At 39.4% G+C, this 26860-nt stretch overlaps 1 long non-coding RNA gene across 3 annotated transcripts in view; it reads right to left on the reverse strand.

Moving 5' to 3' along the window:
* LOC147363009 (uncharacterized) overlaps positions 1-26860 on the reverse strand; it is a 117447-nt gene that overhangs the window by 87550 nt on the left and 3037 nt on the right. The gene's annotated exons all lie outside the window — the stretch shown is intronic.

The raw sequence follows: 26860 nt of genomic DNA on the forward strand, positions 1-26860 counted from the left end.
GGGGCCTCTTTATGGTGGATGGCTGGAGAAGGTAACTCTGAAGAGGGAACATCTGAGCTGAGACCTGAATGAGAAAAAAGGACTTGGCTATAAGAAAAAGCAGGAAGAGCATTTCAGGCATAGGGAACAGCCAGAGGAAAAGCCCCTCTGCAGAGACAGGCCAGATGAGTCCATGGACAGAAAGAAGGGTCAGTGTGACCAGAGCTTTCTGAACAAGGAAGTAGATGGAACAACATGAGATCAGAGAGGTAAGCAGCAGCGAGGTCACAGAAGGCCCTGTAACTGTTTCAAATATGGTGGGGAGAGAAGGTTGGATCAAAAGCTGTTGAGAGGACCAGCAAGCTGAAAACAAAATGTTGACCATAGAATTTAAAAACATAAAGGTCATCAGTGACCCTGATAGAGCAGTATCAGTAAAAAGGCAGAATTGGGAGTAGATCAGAGGAGACTGTGAAGGAAGTAGAGAGAGAAACTATAAATGACAATTACCAAGATGTTCTGCTGTGGTTAGGGGTAGAAAAATAAATGTAGTACAAGTAGCTAATGTGTGTGTTTAAAGATAGAAAATACTGGAACATGTGTAGATGTTCATGGGAGGAACCATCCTAGAGGAATGGTGAGACAAAAAACAGAGGAGAAGGCTGCAGCACAGACTTCTTGAGAAAGGATGGGACAGGATCTAGAACACAAGCAGATGGGCTGCATTTAAATAAGGACAGAACACTGTAACAAGAGGGAAGATGGAAAGTGCAAGGATGGGTACAGATTTGGGTGGTGGGAAGCATGGAGAATTCTTAGCTAATTGATTTTCTTGTCTTAATAATGCACAAAGCAAGCTGCTCAACTGGGAGTGAATTAAGAGAGAGTGTAAGACATTTTAGGAAGGAAAGTGTTAAGGAACATGGTGAGAAAGTAATTGCTTACTAGGGAATTGCAGTAGCAATGCCATGTAGATAAGACTTCATTTGAAATCTGCAGTCCAGATTTTAATATGAGATTCAGTTCAGTTACTCAGTCGTGTCTGACTCTTTGCGACCCCACCAATCACAGCATGCCAGGCCTCCCTGTCCATCACCAACTCCCAGAGTTCATTCAAACTCATGTCCATCGAGTTGGTGATGCCATCCAGCCATCTCATCTTCTGTTGTCCCCTTCTCCTCCTACCTTCAATCCCTCCCATTATCAGGGTCTTTTCCAATGAGTCAGCTCTTTGCATGAAGTAGCCAAAGTATTGGAGTTTCAGCTTAAGCATCAGTCCCTCCAATGAACACCCAGGACTGATCTCCTTTAGAATGGACTGGTTGGATCTCCTTGCAGTCCGAGGGACTCTCAAGAGTCTTCTCCAACACCACACTTCAAAAGCGTTAATTCTTTGGCACTCAGCTTTCTTCACAGTCCAACTCTCACATCCATACATGACCACAGGAAAAACCACAGCCTTGACTAGACGGACCTTTGTTGGCAAAGTAATATCTCTGCTTTTAAATATACTATCTAGGTTGGTCATAACTTTCCTTCCAAGGAGGAAGCGTCTTTTAATTTCATGGCTGCAATCACCATCTGCAGTGATTTTGGAGCCCCAAAAAATAAAGTCTGACACTGTTTCCACTGTTTCCCCATCTATCTGCCATGAAGTGATGGGACCAGGTGCCATGATCTTAGTTTTCTGAATGTTGAGTTTTAAGCCAACTTTTTCACTCTCCTCTTTCACTTTCATCAACAGGCTTTTTAGTTCCTCTTCACTTTCTGCCATAAGGGTGGTAGATTAGCTGGCCCAATTGTATGTTTTCTCCAAGAAGTTTCAGCTACTCAAGTACAGACATGGAAGAGACAGTTGGATGGTGTTTAACCAGAACTGGGTCTTATCAGGAGACCCAGAGTGGGACACAGGAGACAGGAATGATCCTAAACAGCAAGGGAATTTTATCTGGTAAGGGTGAAAAGTGTGGAGCTCAGGACAAGAAAGGATAGGAAATGGGGGAAGTACCCTAGCCAGAAACCTCAATATAGTCATAAGGTCGTGAGTGTATCAGAGGGAGTGGGCAGAGGAGTTGGGAGGAGGAGAAGATTCTGGAGGTGAAGGGAAAGGGATAGAAGAACTGAGAAGCTACAATACTCATGAATCAAATACCTGAAATATAGAGTCCCTATCACCAATAATGGAGAAAGGACTAGCAAGAGAAGAACAGCAGGGAGCTGAACACTAAATGCATCAAAGAGTTTGGTACGTAGACTAGATAGTTTCTGATTGCACCCTCACTATTTATCTCCACCCTGCACTGTATGGACATATGAACAGGTTCCCTGGCCCTGTAGCTTCCAAATGGAAAACTGGAGAGAAAGAGAAGAGTGACCTGGAAATATTTACCTCCTTTGCTTCACTGTTTTCAGGATTGCTGTAGACCAGCCTTATCTGGTTAACAGAAAGACTCCACTCCAGTTAACAGTATCCTCAAACAGCCTTCCTCACACTCACACCCACGCCCCCAACCCCTCCTTCTGTCTGGTAACAAAAGAACTCTACTGTTACTAGCCCCAGGCACACCCTGCTTGGGATTTCCCTCACCCTAACCACACTTTTGTAAACAGTCCCTTTATTAAACTCCTCTAAAATTATCCTAATTTGAGTGAGCCATCTGTTTCCTTCTGGGAGCCTATGATAAAGTAGATGACAGCAAAGTGAATACCTACCTTGTAGGGTTCTTGTAAAGATGAGAGAAAATATATGCAAGGCATCGAGCACACTGTCTGGCACATCAAACACTTAATGAATAGTGGGGGGGTGGTGGTTGAGGGTGCGGAGATAGCTGTTTAGTTATAGTTAATATAGAAGTATATACTCGGTTCCAAGCAGGTCCTGTAATTTGTAACTGGTCGTTACTTCAATCCACAATGAAGCACCTGGCTTCTGCTACTGCCAAGGTAATCTCAGGTCTAGCAGCAGCCAGCCAAGTCATTCAAAGCAATGACATGAACAAGTACATTCAAAGGGAAAGGGAGAAGATTTGAAGAAGGATTTCAACATAGCAGTTGACCTCCAGATCCCTATAGACAGGCTGCCTGGAAAGATGGTAAATACGAATCTATTCTGGGCAAGTGGGGGAAGTTGCTGGAGAATCAGAGCATGGGGACAAACCCACATCTTACACCTTGGACACACTTCCCTTCTACTACACACTCAACTGAAATCTCCTTTCAGGGCCCAAAAGAAGAATGGACATCAACACCATTTCATTACAGATTTCGTTTTTTAATCATAATACATTGTAAATGAAATTATTTATTTACAAACTAACAAAGTTTACCTAAATGTTGTTAGCATGGGGGACCTAGGCCCCAGACCAGAGCTGGACGTTTCACCAAGGTTCACAGCCAGGATTAGCTGGAGCCACAGAGGTTGTCCAGAGGCTGACTTTACAGGGGAACAGCTTCCCACTTCAAAGCCAGACCCCTTCTCTGGAATGGAAAATACAGAAACCACAGATGAAAACCCCAAATTTAGAGCCTCCTTATATTGGTGACAAATTTGGACGAGTTTGATGGGAAAAAAATATCAAGGAGGCAAGAATAAACTCAGAAAGGATTCAACTCATCTGTCCATTTTGCAATACAAAAAGGAAACACGTGTGTGCTGCCAACAATGCTCAGTGGAAACCAAATCAGATAAGACCGCTCTCTTTTGTGACCCATTGATCATGCCATATCCCCCTGCTTAAAACTCTCAGTGCTTTCCACTGCCCTCTCAGTAGAAACCAAAATCCCTCACACTGTCTCAATCTGCATGACTACTTACAACCCACCATTGACTCCATCTGGCTCTTCCGTTGCTCACTGTACTATGCTCTTCTAACATCAGAGCCCAGCAGTGAGCATGCATTCTCCCCTCTTACTGCCCTCCTCTCCTACCATACTACTCAGTACTAAGTAACTCTTATTTACACTTTAGGGCTCAATATATATTATGTCCTCCAGAAAGCATCCCACACTGTCCCAGCAGAGTTATGTCAGCCTGTATTAGCCTCATCTAGCCCTCTGTACTTAAAAAATTCAGCAGTTTTTACATTTTGATGCCTGCCTTCCTCACCAGACAATACACTCCATGAGGGTAAAAAATGTGTTTGTCCTGCCCGAAAAGACTGCCCAAGTATCTAGTACACAGCAGTTTTTCAATAACATTTATTGAATAAATAGATGGCATGCATAATACATGTAGAAAAATACCATGCAGCACTGCTAAAAACACACAAATCATATAGTTATGTTTATTACAAAAATGGTATACTGCAGTTCAGTTCAGTTCAATTCAGTTGCTCACTCATGTCTGATTCTTTGAGACCCCATGGACTGCAGCACACCAGGCCTCCAGGTCCATCACCAACTCCCAGAATTTACTCAAACTCATGTCCATTGAGCCAGTGATGCCATCCAACCATCTCATCCTCTGTTGTCCCCTTCTCCTCCCACCTTCAATCTTGCCCAGCATCAGGGTCTTTTCAAATGAGTCAGTTCTTCACATCAGGTGGCCAAAGGATTGGAGTTTCAGCTTCAGCATCAGTCCTTCCAATGAATATTCAGGACTGATTTCCTTTAGGATGGACTGGTTGGATCTCCTCACAGTCCAAGAGACTCTCAAGAGTCTTCTCCAACACCACAGCTCAAAAGCATCAAGTCTTTGGGGCTCAGCTTTCTTTATGGTCGAACTCTCATATCCATACATGACTACTGGAAAAACCACAGCCTTGACTAGATGGATCTTTGTTGGCAAAGTAATGTCTCTGCTTTTTAATATGCTGTCTAGATTGGTCATAACTTTTCTTCCAAGGAGTAAGCATCTTTTAATTTCATGGCTGAAGTCATCACCTGCAGTGATTTTGGAGCTCCAAAAAATAAAGTCTGCCACTGTTTCCACTGTTCCCCCATCTATTTGCCATGAAGTGATGGGACTGGATGCCAGGATCTTAGTTTTTTGAATGTTGAGCTTTAAGCCAACTTTTTCACTCTCTTCTTTCTCTTTCATCAAGAGGCTCTTTAGTTGTTCCTTGCTTTCCGTCATAAGGGTGGGGTTATCTGCATATCTGAGGTTATTGATATTTCTCCTGGCAATCTTGATTCTAGCTTGTGCTTCATCCAGCCCAGCATTTCCCATGGTGTCCTCTGCATAAAAGTTAAATAAGCAGGGTGACAATATACAGGCTTGACTTACACCTTTGGAACCAGTCTGTTGTTCCATGTGCAGTTCTAACTCACTTCCTGACCTGCACACAGGTTTCTCAGGAGGCAGGTCAGGTGGTCTGGTATTCCCATCTCTTTCAGAATTTTCCATAGTTTATGTGATCCACACAGTCAAAGGCTTTGGCATAGAAATAGATGTTTTTTTCTGGAACTCTCTTGGTTTTTCGATGATCCAACGGATGTTGGCAATTTGATTTCTGGTTCCTCTGCCTTTTCTAAATCCAGCTTGAACATCTGGAAGTTCATGTTCATGTATTGCTGAAACCTGGCTTGGAGAATTTAGAGCATTACTTTACTAGCGTGTGAGATGAGAGCAATTGTGTGGTAGTTTGGCATTCTTTGGAATTGCCCTTCTTTGGGACTGGAACGAAAACTGACCTTTTCCAGTCCTGTAACCACTGTTGAGTTTTCCAAATTTGCTGGCATATTGAGTGCAGCACTTCCACAGCATCATCTTTTGGGATTTGAAATAGCTCAACTGTAATTCCATGACTTCCACTAGCTTTGTTCATAGTGATGCTTGCTAAGGCCCACTTGACTTCGCATTCCAGGATGTCTGGCTCTAGATAAGTGATCACACCATTGTGATTATCTGGGTCATGAAGATCTTTTTTGTACAGTTCTTCTGTGTATTCTTGCCACCTCTTCTTAATATCTTCTGCTTCTGTTAGGTCCATACCATTTCTATCCTTTATCAAGCCCATCTTTGCATGAAATGTTCCCTTGGTATCTCTAATTTTCTTGGAGAGATCTCTAGTCTTTCCCATTCTGTTGTTTTCCTCTATTTCTTTGCATTGATCACTGAGCAAGGCTTTCTTTTCTCTCCTTGCTATTCTTTGGAACTCTGCATTCAAATGGGTGTATCTTTCCTTTTCTTCTTTGCTTTTCACTTCTCTTCTTTTCTCAGTTATTTGTAAGGCCTCCTCAGACAGCCATTTTGCTTTTTTGCATTTCTTTTGCTTGGGGATGGTCTTGATCCCTGTCTTCTGTACAATGTCACAATCCTCCATCCATAGTTCTTCAGGCACTCTGTCTATCAGATCTAATCCCTTGAATCTATTTCTCACTTACACTGTATAATTGTAAGGGATTTGATTTAGGTCATACCTAAATGGTCTGGGGGTTTTCCCTACTTTCTTCAATTTAAGTCTGAATTTAGCAATAAGGAGTTCATGATCTGAGCCACAGTCAGCTCCTGGTCTTGTTTTTGCTGACTATATAGAGCTTCTCCATCTTTGGCTGCAAAGAATATAATCAATCTGATTTCAGTATTGAACATCTGGTCATGTCCATGTGTAGGAGTCTTCTCTTGCGTTGTTGGAAGAGGGTGTATACTGCAATCTATATATAAAATAAAATATAAAAAACTAGAAATTGCTGGTTTCCAACTTAAAGAAAGTGTGAAAGTGAAAGTCGCTCAATCATGTCCGACTCTTTGCGACCCCATGGACTATACAGTCCATGGAATTCTGTAGGCCAGAATACTGGAGTGGGTAGCCTTTCCCTTCTCCAGGGATCTTCCCAACCCAGGGATCGAACCCAGATCTCCAGCACTGCGGGCGGACTCTTTACCAGCTGAGCCACAAGGGAAGCCCAAACTTAAAGTTTGTCTGTAATAATTTCATTTATAATGTGTTGCAAATAAAAAATAAAATCATTTACCAAACAATTGTAAGAGAGTCCTTAAGAAAGTGATAAATTCTGGGGGTCTAAAGGGTTTGCAACAAAGAATCATTACACATCAATCCTTTATTTTTTATGGTATGTCAGAAAAATGTTTCGGAATTCAGAAGATAGTTTATTCATTCAACACACTTACTGAGCCTTCACTGTGCATTAGAAGCTGGAAGTATGATACGGCACTGGGCAAGATTCCTGCCTTTATATAGCCCGCAAGTGCTCTCCTACATGGGGAAAAGAAGGCGGAGAGACATTACATTGAGTTGAGTCAATAATGGTTGATTTGGGAACCAGTAAGTTGTCTTGGCTCTGCCATCACAAATGAAGCTGAAGATCCAGGTGATTTGTCACATTTCTGGTAGAAGTGGCCCTGGGTTTTAAAGGGAACTGCAGTTTCAACAGCCATAAAAAGGCTGCTTATTGTTGACCTAGTAATTTGACCCCTACAATTTATACTAGGAATTTACCCTGTGAAAATAATTCAAAAGAGGAAATTATAAAAAATATGCAAAAATATCGTTGTTGCAGTATTTTTATAATGGTTAAATACAGGGGAAAGCCTGACTGTCCAACAATAGAATAATGTGTAGTATATTATGGCATAACCACAAGACAAAATACTATGCAACTGCTCTACATTTTCATTTTGAGGACTGTAGCAATCTGAAAAATACTTAAAAGTGTTATTTTAAAACCAGTCTACAAAATTTTGTTTTATGGGAGGCAAATATGCTCACACTATACCACCAACATTATACTTGTCCGTTGTATGACACAAAGTTGTATAGTTTTTTCCTGCATATGAAATAATAAAAAATAAGGAGAACATTATGATAGCATGTTAGTAAAATCATGTGGGCTTTTTTTAACTTTTGACATTTTTATTTCCAATTTTGTTAAAATAAAAGTATTTTAATTATGTTGTTAGTTGTTCAGTCATTCCATCATATCCAACCTCTGTGACCCCATGGACTGCAGCACGCCAGGCTTCCCTATCTTTCACTATCTCCCAGAATTTGCTCAAACTCATGTGCATTGAGCCGATGATGCCACGAAACCATCTCTTCCTCTGTCACTCTCTTCTCCTCCTGCCCTCCATCTTTCCCAGCATCAGCATCTTTTCCAATGAGTCAGCTCTTCACATAGGTGGCCAAAGTTTTGGAGCTTCAGCTTCAGCATCAGTCTTTCCAATGAATATTCATGTTGATTTCCTTCGGGATTGATTGGTTTGATCTCCTTGCTGTCCAAGGGACTTTCAGGAATCTTTTCCAGGACCCCACTTTGAAAGCTTAAATTCTTCAAGCACTCCTCCTTCTTTATGGTCCAATTCTCATATCCATACATAACTACTGGAAAAATCATAGATAGCTTTGACTCTACAGACATTTGTTAGCAAAGTGATATCTCTGCTTTTTAATACACTGTCTAGATTTGTCATAGCTTTCCATCCATGGAGCAAACATCTTTTAATTCCATGCCTACTGTCAACATCTGCAGTGATTTTGGAGTCCAAGAAAATAAAGTCTGTCACTGTCTCCATTTTTCCCCATCTAATTGCCATGAAGTGATGGGACCAGATGTCATGATTTTAGTTTTCTAAATGTTGAGTTTTAAGCCAGCTTTTTCACTCTCCTCTTTCACTCTCGTCAAGTGGCTCTTTACTTCTGCTTCGCTTTCTGCCATAAGGGTGGTGTCATCTGCATGTCTGAGATTACTGATATTTCTCCTGGCAATCTTGAATCCAGTTTGCGATTAATCCAGCCTGGCGTTTTGCATGATGTACTCTGTTTCCCTTGTGGCTCAGAGGAAAAGAATCTGCCTGCAGTGTGGAGACCTGGGTTCCATCTCTGGGGTGGGAAGATCCCCTGGACAGAGGAGCCTGGCAGGCTACAGTCCGTAAGGTCGCAAAGAGTCAGACATGACTAAAGTGACTGAGCATGCACATACAAGCTTTGCATATAAAGTTAAATGAGTAGGGTGAAAATATATAGCCTTGAGGTACCAATTTTGAACCAGTCCTTTGTTCCATGTTTGGTTCTAACTGTTGCTTTTTGAACTGCATACAAGTTTCTCAGGAAGCAGGTAAGGTGGTCTGGTATTCCCATCTCTTTAAGAATTTTCTATAGTTTGTTGTGATCCACACAGTCCAGAAGCATATCTTTTTCTGGAATTCTCTTGCTTTTTCTGTGATTCAACGGATGTTGGCATATTGATCTCTGGTTTCTCTGCCTTTCTAAATCCAGCTTGTACATCTGGAAGTTCTCAGTTCACGTACTGCTGAAGCCTAGCTTGGAGGATTTCGAGCATTACGTTGCTAGCATGTGAAATGAGAACAATTGTGTGGTAGTTTGGCATTCTTTGGAATTGCCCTTCTTTGGAAATGGAACGAAAACTGACCTTTTCCAGTCCTGTAACCACTGCTGATTTTTCCAAATTTGCTGGCATATTGAGTGTAGCACTTTCACAGCATCATCCTTTAGGATTTGAAACACCTCAGCTGAAATTCTATCACCTCCACTAGTTTGTTCAGAGTAATGCTTCGTTCATAGGAATGCTTTGTTTGTAGTAATTTTAATAATAAAAGCCTTAAAAATGCCATATGGCTTATCATATTTTCATTGGATACATCAGGATTCGGAAAGAAAAATTCATTTTTTAAGGCTTATTAAGGATTAAGCTCTTATTGAAGCTCAAAGCAACAGTTCTATTAAAAAATAAAAAAGCAAAAACCAGACAGGTGACTTCCTGTCATTGACATGAAAAAGACCTGGAAGCTTTCATTCCTGAAGATTTTAGGTCAGCAAACAGTGTAATATGATTGTTGCTAATAAAGCAACTTGGGAAGCATCTGTTCCTTACATTCCCTGACAATCAGACCACACTTTGGGAATATTCCAGCTCTCTGTGTCAGCCTTGCCTAGATATCTGATAAACCAGATTAAACTCCATAGAGAACTGACCAAGACAATGAGAGGTCTGAATCACCTCCATTTCAATACAAGGGACTGTTGAGGGAACAGGGGATACTAACCCAGAGAAGATGTCACATTTGTAGGATTCTCATCTTGTGGATGAAAGTTTTATTGAATGGTACTTTTTACCATGTGAAATGCCGGGATTGCTGAAGCATACGCTGGAATCAAGATTGCCAGGAGAAATACCAATAACCTTAGATATGCAGATGATACCACCCTTACTGCAGAAAGCAAAGAAGAACTAAAGAGCCTCTTGATGAAAGTGAAACAGGAGAGTGAAAAAGCTGGCTTAAAACTCAACATTCAGAAAACTAAGATCATGGCATCTGGTCCCATCACTTTATGGCAAATAGATGTGGAAACAACGGAAACGGTGAGAGACTTTATTTTCTTGGGCTCCAAAAGCACTGCAGATGGTGACTGCAGCCATGAAATTAAAAGACACTTGCTCCTTGGAAGAAAACCTATGACCAACCTAGACAGCATATTAAAAAGCAGAGACATTACTTTGCCAATAAAGGTCCATCTAGTCAAAGCTATGGTTTTTCAAGTAGTTATGTATGGATGTGAGAATTGGGCTGTAAAGAAAGCTGAGCGTGGAAGAATTGATGCTTTTGAGCTGTGGTGTTAGAGAAGACTCTTGAGAGTCCCTTGGACTGCAAGGAGATCCAACCAGTCCATCCTAAAGGAAATCAGTCCTGAATATTCATTGGAAGGACTGACGTTGAAGCTGAAACTCCAATACTTTGGCCACCTGATGTAAAGAACTGACTCACTGGAAAAGACCCTGATGCTGGACAAGATTGAAGGCAGGAGGAGAAGGGGACAACAGAGGATGAGATGGTTGGATGGCATCACCAACTCGATGGACGTGAGTTTGAGCAGGCTCCGGGAGTTGGTGATGGACAGGGATGCCTGGGTGCTACATTCCACGGGGTTGCAAAGGGTCAGACACGACTGAGTGACTTAACAGAACTTTTTTTTTCATCTAGTAACCAAAGTAACTGTGGCACATTTCCACCTCTATCACAATTCAAACTGCCTAATGCTGGACTCTGCCCTCCCTTGCCACAGGCCTCATGCACTCTCTACACTCCACACCTCATCAAGGTGCACCCACAACCTGGCCTATCCAAACCACTCACAGATCCTCAAATGCACATTATTTTTCCAGGCCTGCTTGCTCTTCCCATTCTCCAGAACTGTCCCACTGCCATGGTGATTTCGCATTCTTGACTCACTCCCTCTGACCACCCAAGAGAGGTTACCCCTTCCTTCCCTGGGCTCTATGGTATCTGGCATGGGTCTCCATTGGGAAATACATTTCACTTTACAATGGAGTGACTTATCCACATTCACCACTCACTGGGAGGTTCCTGCAGGCAGGACCTGTGGTTGCACTGTTCCATTCCAAGTGCTTGGCACACTGTCTGACACTGAATAGATGCCCTGTTAATAAATAAGTCAATAAATGAACCTCTTCTTTCTTTGCAAAATCCACTTCAGTCATTTTCCCAGTGAGCAGATGTCTCTAATTGCAGATTATCTTGGGCAAATAGTTGGAAAAGCACTGCCTTTGTTAAACAGGTACAAGATGGTTTCTTTCCACTTCCTTGTACTTCTTGAACAAGAGTCCCTCCAATGGCACAGCCCCTGAAACCACTACAAATGTGTGTAAATCCCATCAGCTTGAAACACAAAATATAGGCAAGCGCTTTAACTCACTCTATGAACTCTGCCATTGTTGGGTTGTTGGTTTAAAACAAATTCCATCTGCCATAAATCTACATTTCCCCCCAAATGAAATATAATACCCCCGCTTTCCTCTAGCAGTCAGATAATCATCTCCTTGTTTCACGGGAAATGATTTAGAAGAGAAAAGAATTGGTCTGACAGTCTCATAAGTTTCAGAAAGTGCTTACCCTGACAGTCCCTTTCTTGCTTGTCCTATTTTTTCTCATCCACACACACACATGCATGTACACACTCTCATACACATGCATGCCACACTTGCACAGGCCCATGCTGAAATCTGGGTTTCTGTGATATGAAGCCAAGACTGGTATCACGTCATTAATAGCCTTTGTTAGACTCAGGCATATTCTTCTATCTCTAAGTCACTTCATGCATATCCTTTGTCTGCTATTTTTCCAGCTCTCCATCACTGACTCAAGTCCAAGAAAATAAAGAGGACCCTCAATATTACGTAGCCCATCAACTCTGACAGGAGAAAACACTCACTTGGTACTTTCAGAATGTCTGAGGAAGAGGGGAACCCACCATCTTACTGTTTGAACCCTGCCTTCAGTGTTCCCCCTGAGGCCACAGACTCAGTCGTCCAACCGCCTTCCAGCCAGCACAGCACATCTCCAACAGGAGGCAGTCATTTCCTTAAACACTTCCCCCTGCACCCTCTTTCAGCTGATGCTTAGCAATGTTCACCTTGAGCAAGCAGAAGATGACACCATGTAGGCGAAGGGAACATGACAGAGGCCACCGCGACTCATCACTTCCCAAGATGGAAATGCCCTTGGGGTACTCAAGAGAATGAGCGACTTTTTTTCTTTACCACTGATGTTTATTGATTTGTCCAGTTCATAGGGAACATCCCTTAATGTTCTGCTTTCATGTTTCTGCTTTGTTGCATGGGTGCAGAAAAGAATATTGCAAATTGATCTGTCTCCCTGGCCTTTGCTGGGATTGGCCTCCTATTACTTTACTTTCTCAGGTCTGTCACCACATGTTCACATTCCAGGACCTATATAATCAGCCCAGCTAAACACAGAGAGTCGAGCTGATTAATTTTAACATTCTGAGCCCATTGATAGCATGCCTGTTTGATGATCTCGGCAATATGTGGCCACTTCTGATTGTTTGACCTCTGCCCTTCACCTCAGAGCTGTCTCTTCTAGCACAGCTAGAAGTTGACAGCACATACTTTGTGTCTGCATCGTGCTTGAAGAAAACCATAATGCCCTGGTGTTATGCAAGTCCAGAAGAAGGGCTTTTAAGAGAAACCCCTTTCCATTACCAGTTAAACGGCATTTGAGAACCAATCATAGATCCATTAAACAAAAAGAAAAGACATTATCCATAACCTCCATTATTATGCCTATACTTTAGAACCTACCCATTCATTCTGATTTAGCTTATGTGCTAATTATGATCAATGGATTTCCATAAGAACATAAAACCGTATCACAGCTTTTAATTTCTCATTCCACCCTTTCCCAGAATTCTGTTATTTTAATTACATTATATTCTAACTCACTTCTAATAGCTCAGAACAAAAGGGTCATCATCACCATCACCAATATATCTCTCTCTTTATATATGTGTATATATATATATATATAATTTTAGGCATGTCATCCCATTGCTAATGTAACCCTAATATGAGGTTAGATGAGTTTTATTTTTAGTTTCATTATAGAAGGGGAGCCTCTTTAACAATTTCAGAGATGTATTTCACTAATCCTAAAATACCTTTGGTTGTAAGATAGGTTGGGGTCTATTTATAGAAATAAGTTCTCAAAAATGCACATAATTTACATCCTCACTCACCAAGAACCTAGTTAGGGAGCTAATGCAGGTGCACTTGGCAGCCATTTTTTTTAGGTCACACCAATGCTCATCCACCCCACAGGAAAATGGAGAATTATGAGAACACCAAGGTCACCAAAGGACAAAACACATGTGCCTTTAGTTTAATGAATCATACATGTCCTGTATCAAGCACACACTGAACAGCAGACTGAAGTGAGGAATGACTTGAGCAGAAAGGTACATACACTGAATATTCAACACAGTACTAGAGATCAGCCTGTAGAGGTGGGCTATATAATTGTACCAAACTATGTCTCCTTTTGAAAATGGCACAGAAAAACAGCACGTGCTGTGTTAGTGAAATTACAGAAGTCAACAGCTTCAGGGGCTACAGAGACCACAGTGAATCCTCCATGGGTGGGACACAGTGGGAAGAGCGAGATGGGACCCGACTCGGCACTTTCTGACACCAGCACGGTGTTCCTGTCACTGTGCAGTGCTGTTACCTTTCACTCCCAGGCTCCCTGAGCCCCTTCTCTCTTACTCCAGCTCGCTTCATAATTCTTTTCCCATATATCAACTTGCAAATACTAAATACTGCACACGAGTTTATAATATTTTGTTTAAGTTACCTCCTTGAGAGACAACAAGAGGACATATGGCTGGCTTAGTTTCATTGAAACATATATATTTTCTTTCAGTTTGTGATCAACATGAGTAGTAAGATTCACTAATTATACTTAAAAAATTAATGACTCAAAGTAAGGAAAAATGCTGTAACAGCTCAGACTTCATTCTGTGTCATGTAAAGTCACATATGAGCTGAACATACTGTTAGTGTAGAGAACTAAACTCTAACATACCTGTTTGTGTCATTTAGACATTAGTTAGTATGGTATAAATTTTAAAATAGAGGATCTTCAAAAATAAATGTGCATGTATATATACATATTTGTGTGAATCTCAATTTTTTTCTTTTTTTTTACTTTATGAAATATTTTAAACACACAGGAAAACTCAGAGAACAATAGCATAGTTTTCATCCCTCAACTTGAACAAAGGCTTACACTTTACCATATTTGTTTCAGATTTTTTCATATAAATTCAAAGAAATAAAAAATTACAGATACACTTCAAATTGCCTGTGTACTCATATCCTAATCCAGTCCTTTCTTGCTCATCTCAGAGAAAGTCAATTTCTTGAACTTGATGTTTATCATTCTCATAAGCTTGTTTTACTCTTACTACTTATGAATGTATTCATAAATAATGTATAATATTGTTTTGCATGTTTAAAAATTTTACACAAATAGTATCTAAAATGTATGTTATCTTTAACTTGCTTTTTTTAAAGAAAGAAGAAAAAAAGTTAGTCACACAGTCATGTCTGACTCTTTGCAACCCCATGAATTGTAGCCCACCAGGCCCCTCTGTTCATGGAATTCTCAAGAGAAGAACACTGGAGTGGGTTGCCATTTCCTTCTCCAGGGGATCTTCCCAACCCAAGGATCAAACCCAGGTCCCCTGCACTGAAGGCAAATTCTTTACCATCTGAGCCATTAAACCCATCTTTAAATACTGAGACTTATCATGAGATAAATGTAGCAATACTTAAGTGAAGAATTCTGTATTTCATTTTTTATATGAATACACAACAATGTATTTATCTATTCCCATCTTAGTGGATACTTAAGTTGCTTCCAACTCTTCACTGTTACCAGCAAGACTTCAGTAAGTGTTCTTATCCACATGTCCTTGCACACATTTTCAAGGGCTTTCATATAATGCATTCAATGCAATGGAAGCGCTGGGTATTTTCAGAATAACTAAATATCACCAAATTGTTCTCTCAAAGGGTGACAGCAGTTTTGAACATTACACTCACACCAACAGTGTATGAGAGTTCACATGGTTTCACATACCTGCAATGTCAGTCTTCTGGATTTTTGTCAATCTGATGGGTATAAACTTATACATCTTTTTATATACTTTTTATATAGCTATATAAAAAGCCCTATTTACATATAATATGTATTTGCCATACAGAATTCTATTGTTATTTCATATTCATTGCTGGCTTTTCTATTAGACTATTAGTCTCACTGACTTAGAGTAATTTTATATATCCTGAATATTAGTAATAATAAGTAACATTTGGGGAGTGCTTACTAAATGTAAGACATTAGTCTTAGGTTTTTACACATATTAACTGATTAAATCCTCACAATAACCCCACAACCTGTCAGGTAGGTAAGATTGTTATATTTAAGAATGAAAAAATTGAAGTCAAAAGAGGTTAAGTAATTTGCATAAGGTCATATACAGTTAGTAAGTGCTGGAGCCAAGATTCAGGCCCAGGAATCTGTTGCAGGCTGTCATAGTCTTTTGCCTCTCTTTGTTCCAAAGGATGCAAATTCTTCATCAGCTTTCTGCATTGCAAATACCTTCCTCCAGTCTGAAGCTTGTCTTTTCAATTCATTCACTGTTGTTCAGAAGTATACACACATGCATACATAGGTATATACATGTATGTGTGTGTGTATGTCCACATATAATACATATGTTATATGTTTCAAATCATGCTTCTGTGTCCACCTTAGGAGACATTTCTAAACCTCAAAGCCACAAAGATATAGTCAAACACTTTCTTTCAAAAGTTTAGAGAATTTTCACTTTTTTGTGTACAGAATAAAATATTTAATTTTACTTTTTACAATATAGAAAACCATTCGCCCCAGGCATCATTATCTGAATATTTCCTCAATGATTTGAAATATGACATCTGTCAAATGCCAAGTAGCTATCTATGTGTCAATCTGTTCTGAGTTCTCTATTCTATTCTACTGATCTATTTGTCCCAATACCAATATCATGCTGACTTATTACTGTAGCTTATAATAATTCATGATATTTGATAGGCCAAGTGTCTCTACTTGAGGGCTTCCCTGGTGGCTCAGAGATAAAGCCTCTGCCTGCAGTGCAAGAGACCATCTACAATGCAGGAGATGCAGATTCAACTCCTGGGTTGGGAAAACTCCCCAGAGAAGGAAATGGCAACCCATTCCAGTATTCTTGCCTGGGAAATCCCATGGACAGAGGAGCCTGGCAGGCTACAGTCCATGGGATCACAAGAGTCAGACACAACTTAGTGACTAAACCATTACCATCAACACTCCACATTATTCTCTTTTTTAAATCATCTTTAACAGATGTAGGAGCACATTATCAAGTTCTATCAAAAATCCTGACAGAATTTTTACTATAATAGCTTGTAATTTATAGATTCAGAATAAGTTAAGATCTTTATTAAACCTTCCCACGTTGGAACATAGTACAATTCTATATTTATTCAAGTCTTTTAATAATGTCTGGTAAAGTCCTTCTTAAAGGCCATTTTTGTTTATTCATATATACTTACATTTATTCTTAATTCACTGATGTTGTTGCTTTTGTGTTATTATATAGGAGCTTTTTGTTATTATACTCTAATTGGTACTACTGTTTGACAACTTCTACAACAAAAGACTTCTTCTGACAGTTTGACTTTTGCTCTTTACTCCAGGACTGACTCAAAGACTTCTTCAGGTTTACAGCATATGCATTGCTTCTACAATATATTTAAAAGAATCTTTTAAACATATTTGTTTAAAATATGTATCTTTGCTCGATGAAAGTTCAAGAAAGGATGGAATTTGGGAACACTTTTGATTTTGTGTATTGATCTGTGATTCAACAACTTTAACTCTTACTATTTCTAAAAATTGTCTGTATATTGTCTTGAATTTTCAATCTATGCAATTACATGCCTGGAAATTACAGTTTTGTTTCTTCTTTTTCAGTTTTTTTTTTTTTTCTTGTTTTATTGCATTGGCTATGACTCCAAGGTTAACAGAAAAGAAAGCAGACATCACTGCCTTGCTCCTGACTCTGATGGAGATATTTCTAACGTTTTACCATTGATATTAAGTTTACTATGAGAGTTTAAAGATAGTCCTTATGAGGTTAAGGAGGATTCTCTTTTTTCCTAATTTTCTTAGAATTATCATAAATGAATATTGAATTAACTGAATAATTCTGTATCACTGTTGCTCAGTCACTCAGTCATGTCTGACTCTTTCCTACCCCATGGACTGCAGCACACCAGGCTTCCTGTCCTTCACCATCTCCTGGAGCTTGCTCAGATTCATATCAATTGAGTTGATGATGCCATCCAACCATCTCGTCCTCTGTATCTATGGGACAGACTAGATGGCATTTCTCTTTTTATCTGATAAGAGAATATGTTACATTAATAGATTCTCTGATGATTATTTTCAAGCCAAAGATAAACCTTACTTAGTTTCAATGAATAATCCTTTTTAAAGATTCTGTTAAATTTGGGGAAAAAAAAAAATTTCTATATTATTTTTTAAAAAATAGTCTATGTTCTACAATTTTCTTTTCTTGTTATGTGTTTGTCCTTTTTGGCTAACAATGAGCTCCAAATGCATTCAGTAGCATTTCCTCTTTTATTCTCCTCTGAAATATTCATATAAGATAAAAAAGATTATCCAGTCTTTAGAGTTACGCAAAAACTCACCTCTGACACTATCTGGGCCTTGTACCAGTTAAGAAGAGATATTTGTGATAGTGATCTACATGGTTTATTTTTTTCATTTACATTTTTCTAAGAAATTACTCATTTTTCTAAGTCTATAATTTACTACCATAATAAGTTGTTCACAGTAGTCTCTTACTTTAGATCTTTACTACATCTACAGTAATAATCTATTAATTATCTTACAATTTTTAATCATTTTTTTTTCCCAGAATCTTGACAAAAGTTTGTGGGTACCACTGAGCTTAAGTCTTCCCTCTGAACAATGATCTCTTATTTCCAATTAGGACTCCCCTGGTGACTCAGAGGTTAAAGCATCTGCCTGGAATGCAGGAGACCCAGGTTTGATCCCTGGGTAGGGAAGATCCCCTGGAGAAGGGAATGGCAACCCACTCCAGTACTCTTACCTGGAGAATCCCATGGAAGGAGGAGCCTGGTGGGCTACAGTCCAAGAGGTCGCAAAGAGCCGGACATGACTGAGCGACTTCACTTTCACTTTCACTTTTCACTTATTTCCAGTTACATCAATTTGCTCATACCTTTATTATATCACTAACTCTACTTTCTTTAACTTCACTCTTTTTTTTTTTTTTTAAGTTTACTCTCGTTCTTTACTGAGCTTTTAGAGTTGATCACTTTATCTTATATATTTTCAACACTCCTTGATGGCTCACATATTGAAAGCTCTAAATTTATCTCTATATACAAATATTGCTATGGCCTACAAATGTCACATATAATACTTTCCTTGTCCTTCATATACATTATTGCTGTGATTATAATTGCTGCTCTGAAACAGGAGATGTTAAGAAGGAGTTTGTTGTATATTTACTATATTTATGTGACTTCTAATTTAAAGTCAGAAAACATGATTTACATCATATTAACTCCTTGAAATTTGTTGAAGGTTTCCTTAGAAATCAATTTTTGTACATGCTTGATATGTACTTGAAAACAATGCATGTTCTCTGTTGGACATAAACAAAATTCCTTTCTATATTCATGTTAATATTATATACTCAAGAGATAAATGTATAACAAAATGTGTAAACATTTCCTACAAGATGTCAGATTTATCAAATTTATCTCATAGTTCTGTTAAATTCTGTTAAATTTTGCTTCATTAGGTAATGAATGCTTCATTACTTCATTTGCTTCATTTTTGCTTCATATTTGCTTCATCACTCTGTTAGGTAATACAAAGTCATATTTATTATGACTTCTTGGTGGATTGTTCCTTTTATTATCATGCAGTATTTATGATTATATCTATTGGTGTTTCTCAAATTTTACTTTTTATTATTATTTCTAGACAGTGTTTCTTTTGTTAGTATTTGCGTATATACTTTTTCCCATCTATTTGTGACAATTTGTATAGCTTTACTTTAGGTTTCTAACAACTGAATATTAATTTTGTTTCATTAGATTTTTATTCCAAGCTCACATATAACTATGAAAATTTCTAATGAATTTATCCTTACCAAATACATAGATCTTTGCTTGTTGAATCACCTATTGAAACAACCCTCACATTTGTTGTCTAGTGTTCTACTCTGACTTATTTTAAACATACACTTACACAAAATTAAAATTTTGATTTAACAGTTAAATATATTTACCAATATATTTTGTCAATTTCTGTGTTAATCAATGTTTTTTCTATCCTATATCTTTCCTCTGGGGCACTTTTTGTCTTACTAAAACATAGCCTCTAAAAGTTCTGTGAGAATCAAATTTTATTAGCCTTGGTATATCTGAAAATGTCCTTGTTTTATTATCACTTTGAATGATAGTTTAGCTTATATAAATTACAGATGGACAGAGATTTTCCCTGAACACTTTCAATATAACAAATGTCCTCTGGTGCCTAATTTTTCTTATAAGAAATGTCCTTTTTAGTCTAATTATCTTTCCTTCAAATTTAATATTTCCTCTATTCACTGTAGTTTCTAAAATTTTCTTTAAATTCTTGATGTTTTGTACACTTAACAGAACTGTGCCTAGATGTGAGTTAATGTTATTTATGTAGCTTCATTCCTAAAATATATTTTGACCTGAGTACTCTGGTCTTTATTCAGTAATGAAAATTATCAGCTCTTATATCTTGAAATATTGCTTGTCTACCTTTCCTTCCTCTTCTAATAATCAGATTAGATGTGTGTTAAGCTTCTCAATCCATTCTTCATGTCTCTTCTCTGCTTTGCTTTAATATTCTTAATTTTTTATTTCTCTTTCCTACACTCTGGGTGACCATCTCATTTCAGTTCAGTTCAGTTCAATTCAGTCACTCCATCGTGTCCAACTCTTTGCGACCCCATGGACTGCAGCATGCCAGGCCCCCTGTCCATCACCAACTCCTGGAGTTTACTCAAACTCATGTCCATTGAGTCAGTGATGCCATCCAACCATCTCATCCTCTGTTGTCCCCTTCTCCTCCCACCTTCAATCTTGCCCAGCATCAGGGTCTTTTTAAATGAGTCAGTTCTTCACATCTGGTGTCCAAAGTATTGGAGTTTCAGCTTCAACATCAGTCCTTCCAATGAACACTCAGGACTGATTTCCTTTAGGACAGACTGGTTGGATCTCCTTGCAGTCCAAGAGACTCTCAAGAGTCTTCTCCAACACCACAGTTCAAAAGCATCAAGTCTTCGGCACTCAGCCTTCTTTATAGTCCAACTCTCACATCCATACATGACTACTGGAAAAAACATAGCTTTGACTAGACAGACCTTTGTTGGCAAAGTAGTATCTCTTCATTTTAATATGCTGTCTAGGTTGGTCATAGCTTTTCTTCCAAGGAGCAAGTGTCTTTTAATTTTATGGCTGCAATCACCATCTGCAGTGATTTTGCAGCCCAAAAAAATAAAGTCTGACACTGTTTCCATTGTTTCCCCATCTATTTACCATGAAGTGATGGGACTGGATACCATGATCTTCGTTTTCTGAATGTTGAGCTTTAAGCCAAATTTTTCACTCTCTTCTTTCACTTTCATCAAGAGGTGTGTTAGTTCTTCTTCACTTTCTGCCATAAGGGTGGTGTCATCTGCATATCTGAGGTTATTGATATTTCTCTGAGCAATCTTGATTCCAGCTTGTGCTTCATCTAGCCCAGCATTTCTCATGATGTACACTGCATATAAGTTAAATAAGCAGGGTGACAATATACAGCCTTGACGTACTCCTTTTCCTATTTGGAAACAGTCTGTTGTTCCATGTCCAGTTCTAACTGTTGCTTCCTGACCTGCATATAGGTTTCTCAAGAGGCAGGTCAGGTGGTCTGGTATTCCCATCTCTTTCAGAATTTTCCATAGTTATTGTGATCCACACAGTCAAAGGCTTTGGCATAGTCAATAAAGCAGAAATAGATGTTTTTCTGGAACTCTCTTGCTTTTTCAATGATCCAGTGGATGTTGGCAATTTGATCTCTGGTTCCTCTGCCTTTTCTAAAACCAGGTTGAACATCTGAAAGTTCACAGTTCACATATTGTTGAAGCCTGGCTTGGAGAATTTTAAGCATAACTTTACTAGCGTGTGAGATGAGTACAATTGTGCCATAGTTTGAACATTCTTCAGCATTGCCTTTCTTTGGGATTGGAATGAAAACTGACCTTTTCCAGTCCTGTGGCTACTGCTGAGTTTTTGCTGGCATACTGAGTGCAGCACTCTCACAGCATCATCTTTTAGGATTTGAAATAGCTCAACTGGAATCCATCACCATCTCCTTTATTGAATTCCAATATAGTCAGCTTTCTCGGTGGCTCAGCAGTAAAGAATTCACCTGCAATACAGGATACTCAGGCTTGATTGGTGGGTCAGGAAGATCCCATGGAGAAGGAAATGGCAACCTGCTCTAGTATTCTTGTCTGGGAAATCCCATGGATGGAGAAGCCTGTCAGGCTACAATACATGGGATCGCAGTGTCAGGCTACAGTCCATGGGGCTTCAAAAAAGTAGGGCATCACTTAGCGACTAAACAACCAAACAACCACAATAATAATAATAACAATAACAACTAAACAGCAACAATAATAACAGTCCTCCCATCACCTGTTTTACCTAGAGTTTATCTCATCTACTGAGTGCCTTACTTTGATGATAACAGTTACACTTCTCATTTAGGAATCAATTATTTTTCACACTCAACCTTTCTTATTTTCTTTCTGCCTATTCTTGTGTAAAATCTTTTTCTTTTTATGGCTAATTATATCATCCCTAATTAGCATAAACTCTCTAAAATTATTTCTTTAAAGAGTTTTACTGGCTATAGCATAAAAATAATTTATTTGAATAAATTAATTTTCTGATTGTTGGTTTGTTTCTATCTTCCCTAGCCGTCACTTTCTTAGTGTGGTTTGAAATTTAGCTCTTGAGTTTTTAAGTGAAAGGATTCTAGCATAATTGCTTTGTCTTTACTCCCCTCCTCTGTGTTCACTGCTTTCTGTGTTATCTGCATTCTGGTTTTCTATAGCCATAGTTCAGAACCTGGTTTGACAAAATCAGTTTGAGGCTCCTACCCCTTAGTGATTTGGGGCCATTAAAAACAAAAATATCAGTCCAAAACGAGTCTGGAAAAGATTGAGGGCAGGAGGAGCAGGGGACGACAGAGGATGAGATGGTTGGATGGCATCACCGACTCAATGGACATGTTAGTGTTAGTCGCTCAGTCGTGCCCGACTCTTTGCGACCCCATGGACTGCAGCCCACCAGGCTCCTCTGTCCGTGTGATTTTTCAGGCAAGGATACTGGAGTGGGTTGCCATTTCCTTCACCAGCGGATCTTCCCAACCCAGGGATCGAACCCAGGTCTCCTGCACTGCAGGCAAGTTCTTTACCAACTAAGCTACAAAGGAAGCCCTTATGTCAATGGACATAAGTTTGAGTAAACTCTGGGAGTTGGTGATGGACAGGGAGGCCTGGCGTGCTGCAGTCCATGGGGTCTCAAATAGTCGGACACCACTGAACAACTGAACTGAACTGTAAAAGGAGTCTGATTTAGTTCAAGATCTCAAGGCTCTAGGTCCTCTATCTTTCCTAAGCTGCAGTCCTAAAGACAGCTGGAAGCATGTTTTTTTTTAGTCTTTTTTCACAAGTGGCTGTTTGAGTAAAGGGAACCACACCCTTGCCTTTGGCTTCCAGCAGTAAGCCTGGATCCACCTCCGCACACCGATGCTTCCACTGAGCACTTTAGTCCTGGTTGAAGTCAAACTCCCAGCCAACACTAGTTACTTCTCAGCCTGGAGCCCAACAGGCATGAGTTTCATTCAACTCTACACACCAATTTAGGGAGGTGTTCTACCCCTTGAGCCACAGATTGTTTTCTTGTTTTAAGATTAGTTACATCTTCTTGGTTTTGTCTTTTATAGCTTATGTATAAGGGTTAAGTGTAAAAGGATGGGCCACAGCATGACCCTACTTTGCCATCTTAGCCTGCGGTCCCAGCTTCATGTTTATAATTCACTAGGAACATGAGGGCCAGGCCCCGCGCAGGCTGATTCACTGTTGTATCCCTCATAGTAGGTGTCAATAAAGATGTGTTGAATAAAGAATAAATACAAATTTTTCAGTTTCAGTTTTCTCAGTAGAGTACAAGATCTTGAGGGTAGAACCCATGTCTGATCTATCATATTGCCTAGTTTAGTACCCTGCATACAGTGATTGGTCCATATTTCAAAGAGTCAATACATTTTTCCTATTGATTTTCCATATGGCAAGAAGGAGTGATGTCCAGATACATGCAGTGTTGCTTTAAGGATTAAAATCATCTTCTGAGTTGTTTTATAAGATGTTTACAAGACATTGGTTTTAAACTATACTTTAAAAAAATGAATGCTCCTTAATGAAAAAGGTTTCATCCGAGAGTAGAGTCACACGGAAGTGGGATATTTTCACTAGAATAATATAAAAGTGGGACATGTCTGACTTTAATTAATCAAGAAATCAAATGAAAAACCTTTTCCTGCTATCTTACAACAATATCAGGGACCAAATGCAGAGAGAATGTTAAGTGAACACAATTCCTCTAGCTGAAAAAACATTTTTCATACCATAGACCAAAGGACAAGGGAACAAAGAAAATGTCCTTGTTGATTAATTACCTTTGGAACCAGGCCCAGCACAAAGAAGAAATATAGGTTAGTGATAAAGCTACAGGTCTACTCTCTGTCCCCTCTGCCCTCCCAGGAAACAATTCTCTGGTTTTCTGAGAGGCAAAGGCACTTATGTGCTTTAAACCATGATATCCATAAAAAGACATTTCCAAATATTTTCAAAATTAATTCCAGCCTCCCAGTTGACAACCTCTTCATATCTATATATACTGAGTGCCTACTGTATGCCAAGCACTATGGAAATTCCAGAAGAATTAGAAAACAATCCACTGAGGGGAACAATACTCAGACATACCTTCCCACTCAGGTGATACTCTTTAAGTGCTGCAGGTAAGGGAGGAGCAGGTTCAGGGACAGAATAATGCCCAAGACTTCATGAGAAGGCCAGAAATTCAAAGCTCTCCAGGGTTGGGTGGGATTCCAATGGAAGACACTTAATATTTCTAGGCCTTGGTTTTCTTTAGTGAGGGATTTGGGTTAAATCATTTTATTATGGTCCTTTCCAGTTGAAACAGTAACAGGATCTCCTCTGTACTCCGGATAACAACCGACACTTTCGGGGCATTTGTAACCTAGTGAACAACCTACACGGCCTAGACACTCATTAGAACAAGTGAGAAACTTCAGAGACACTGGCCTCCGAGAAAAGAGAAACGTCTCTCCTTCTTGAGAAGGTCTCCTGCCTAGAAGCCACGAATGAAAGAAAGTAGGATTATCCAGAACTCCTTGAAGGACTAAGGATGGGACCCCAGGGGGCTGAAGAGAGAAAGTAAATCAACTCAGAGCAGCACAAAGACAAGACACACTTTCAACTGTTCAGGTTGAACACTTGCTTCAAACCTCTGGCTCTGATATGGCTGCATGGAAGGTGCCATCTGAAGAAAAATGGCATTCAAGATTGACAACTGATTAATACACAAGCTTGATTATATGCAAATCATCACTTTCCGTTGACTTAATTGTGATCTGATGTAACGTATAATTAACACACGTATTTAAAATAAATGTATATTTAATTGAGATGTGTATTTATAAAATGAATATTTACATGTATATGTTGTCTTTTTGGTGGGGGGGAGTGATTTTTTTTTCTTTACAGAAGGGAGATGTTCAAGGGCCCCATCATGAACTAAGACAGCAAACAGAAACAAAGGAATGAGAAGTTGCCTTTGATATGTATAGTAAAGAAAGCAAGGAGCTGGCAGTCAGAAAGCCTAATTCCAGGCCTGGCCCTGCCCCGTACTATGTGACATTCATCTCTGGACCTCAGTTTCTACATCTGTAAAAGAAAGGTTGAACAGGACAATTTCTATTAATAAGTCACTGTCTAATTCTACAATTCTGTTATAAGCTCACAGAACGACTCCTACCTTCAGGTTAGTTTGTCAAAATAACTGGACCACAAACACTGATGGCCCAGAGTTTCTCTGATGGAAATTAATGTGCCTAAAAACTGTGCTCAGAAGATTCCAGAAGTATTCTGGAGCCTGAGCCTGAGAGGCCCCATCCAAGCCCAGAGCACTCAGAGACCAGCAATCCTGAGAACTGTTTATAAACACACCTGTGGAACAAGAAGGGCATGAAGATTCATCATCAGAGGATGGGACCCTCAAGGAGTGGGCTCCAGGCCGGTCCATTTTTGAAGGAAGAGAAAAGAAAGAATTAGATAATATGTAGACGTTATCAGGGGTTCCCCTGATACATTAGTTGGTAAAGAATCTGCCTGCAATGCAGGAGATCTCGGTTCAATTCCTGAGCCAGAAAGACTGCTGGAGAAGGGATAGGCTACTTATTCCAGTATTCTTGGGCTTCTCTTGTGGCTCAGCTGGTAAAGAATCTGCCCACAATGTGGGAGACCTGGGTTCATTCCCTGGGTTGGGAAGATCCCCTGGAGAAGGAAAAGGCTATCCACTCCAGTATTTTGGCCTAGAGAATTCCATGGACTGTATAGACCATGGGGTCACAAAGAATCAAACACAACTGAGTGACTTGCACTTCACTTCAAACATTGTCCTAGAGACACTCTGTAAGTAGATGGGGGTTTTGAGAAGTGGCTCTATGAAGAATAGCTTAAGAAAATACAATGGACAAATATATCACCTCCAACTCCCTTTGGCAGACAAAACTACATAGAAAAAAAAATGAACTCCATGTTCATCATTAAATCTTTCTCGGTTTTTCACAGATAAAGTGACTTGTCCTAAAATATTCTATGAGCCAACCGATTAAGAAGACTGCACTATTCCCCCAAAAGCTCTCAGTATGCTATGGTTCTGGATATTTCTTTGCAGCATGGTAGAGTGAAAAGAGCCAAAAGACCTGGGTGTGCCCCTCTGTTCCATTCCCAGCTAGGCAGCAACCTTGAATAAACTGCTTTTTCCTTCCTGACCCATTTTCCCTCCTTCAACCACTTTCCTTTTTGGAAAAAGTAACTTAGCCCTCCGCAAGCAAACGAATGCAAAAACTGTCCCAAATTCAATGCAAGAATTTCAAGCCTGAATAAAACACGATATCCAAGGAGATTACAACCCAATGAAGGAGACAGTGGTAAATACAATTAAGTACAACACAAAGAGAAAACAGCCACCTTAGTAGTATGGATGAGGAAAGGGAGGAAGAAAGTTGAGTCTTTAAGAATGAATATCTTTTGAAAGATGCTAAGGGGAAAATATGTCAATATGGTACAAGAAGTAGTTATTTTTTGTTTGTTTTCTAAACATCACT

Source organism: Bos grunniens, chromosome 11, assembly GCF_055505025.1.
Source record: "Bos grunniens cultivar Pamir isolate PY7600 chromosome 11, Bosgru_T2T1.0, whole genome shotgun sequence".
Taxonomy (NCBI): Eukaryota; Metazoa; Chordata; class Mammalia; order Artiodactyla; family Bovidae; genus Bos; species Bos grunniens.